Consider the following 1,856-nt stretch of genomic DNA (forward strand, 5'->3'; position numbering starts at 1 on the left):
CTCCCCGGGGCACTGTTTCGCGGCGAGGCTTGTTTTGCTCGCTGCTGGGCGCTCCCTGGGGAGCGACCGTGCGCAAGGGCGGGCCGCGGGGCGCGGGGTGAGCAGGAGGCTCCGGGGACCCTACGGGCTCGTGTGCGTGTGTGCGCAAGGTGGGGCGGCGCAGGGCGTGTGCACTGCACGAGCGGGACGCGCGCCGGTGCGGGCGCCGGGCGCCGGGCGCCGCCGCAAAACATGCCAACGCCGCCAGGCGAAATAACAGCGCAAAGCCCGGGCGCCGCCGGGCGCTGGCCGCGAGAACCCAGGGGAGGCGCAGACCCGGGTCGGCGCCCCTCCCGCCAGCACTCTCACGCGGAGCCGCAGTGCCCAGGGACCCGAGGGCAGGCGGCGACGGCGGAGGACACCCCGCGGGTCTCCACGCACCCCACGGAGGAGCGCGAGCTCCCGGGACTGGCGCGCCTCCGGAACAGGCGGAGAGCGCGCCGCTCGCACCCCGGCGCGCTCCCTGCGCGGTGTAGGCAACCACAGCGCGGGCGGGTGGGTATTAAGGTGGCAAGGAGGAGGCGTGGCCTGGCCGAAGAGCCAATGGGCCGGGGAGGGGCGCGCGGGGGAGGAGCTCAAGCGCAGAGCGCCGATTGGCCAGCTCGCCCTCCGGTATGCAGATACGGTGGGAGTCACGTGCCAGGGGCCGGGACGACTTCCTGTTGGAGGCCACCGCGGGGCGGGGAAGGGGGCGCGAGCGCCCCGTCTGGCTGTAGCGGGGGGAGGGGGGTTCTTGTCAGTTAGAGCAACAAGATGGCCGCGGTGGCAGCTCCGCACCTCAGCGCGACGGCCCCGGGACCAGCAGCCGCCGCCGTCGGCCCCGCCGCCGCGCAGCCTTGAGCGCCGCCCGGGCCGCCCCCTGACAGGGCTGTCCCCGCGCCCGCCGCGCTCCCGCCGCCGTCACCGCAGCCGCCGCCGCGGGCCCGCCCGAGCCGGAGGCGGAGGGAGCGGAGCGGCCCCGCGCCCAGCCGTCCGCAGCTGCCACCGCCGCCGCCGCCGCCTGGGACCCGGGCCGCGCCGGAGCCTCGTCCCGCCGAGCGCGAGGAGGAGGACGCGTCGCGGCGTCGCCGGGGCCGGACCTGGACCTGCGGAGACGCGCCGCCGCCCACCCGCCCGCGCCGCCCGCGCCGCCGCCGCCGCCGCCGCCCCCCGCGCCGGGACCTGAGCCCGCGGCGCCGGCGCTGAGCGGGCCCCCGCCGCCCGCGCACCCCCGAGGTCCCCGGGCGGTTGTTTGCGTCGCCGCCGCCGCCAGGCCCGCGCCGCCGGAGCCCCGCGGAGCCGCCGCCGCCGCCGCCGCCGCCCGGGACGGAGCCCAGGTGAGCGTGGCCGCCGGTTCGCTCCCCGCCGCCGCCGCAACTTTGCCCGGAGGTTCGCGGGCCCTTTGTTCGGCCGGGCCGAGCCGGGGCGGGCGCTGGCCCCGGGCGATCCGCGTGCGGCGCGGGGCCCCCCGGCCGGCCGGGGTCGCAGGGGAGCGGCGGGAAGCGGCCGGGGCCCGGGCGCGCGTGTGCGGGCGTGAGACCTTGAGACCGGGCCGTGCGGACGGCCGGCGCGCGGCACGGTCAGACGGGAGCGGGACGGGGGGCCGAGGACGGATGCGCGCCCTGCCCTTGCAAACCCGAGCGGCGGCGAAATTCGGTCCTCCCCGGGCGGCCACCCGCAGGTCCTGCGCTGGCGGTGGCAGGCGCGAGCCCGCCGCGTTCCGGCGCAGGAGCTCCGTGTCGTCGTTCGGGGGACGAGAGAGCCCGGGGCGTGCTGCGGGTGGGCAGAGGAGGACCCCTGGGCGCCCCGCGGGTCGGAAATCAGGTGGGTTTTCTCAC

At 79.4% G+C, this 1,856-nt stretch overlaps 1 protein-coding gene across 4 annotated transcripts in view; it reads left to right on the forward strand.

Annotated features, from left to right (window-relative positions):
• TNRC6C (trinucleotide repeat containing adaptor 6C) overlaps window positions 1-1,856 on the forward strand; it is a 146,628-nt gene that overhangs the window by 566 nt on the left and 144,206 nt on the right. Inside the window, exon 1 of one of the 4 annotated variants that reach the window (XM_074389012.1) lies at window positions 719-1,355. The exons of 2 other annotated variants lie outside the window; for them this stretch is intronic. The gene's annotated coding sequence lies outside the window, so the exon portion shown is untranslated. Of the gene's footprint in view, window positions 1-718; window positions 1,356-1,558; window positions 1,843-1,856 lie in introns of those variants that run through there. One more of the 4 variants, XM_010342363.3, reaches the window with a different exon arrangement.

The sequence above is a fragment of the Saimiri boliviensis genome, chromosome 17, assembly GCF_048565385.1.
Source record: "Saimiri boliviensis isolate mSaiBol1 chromosome 17, mSaiBol1.pri, whole genome shotgun sequence".
Lineage (NCBI taxonomy): Eukaryota > Metazoa > Chordata > Mammalia > Primates > Cebidae > Saimiri > Saimiri boliviensis.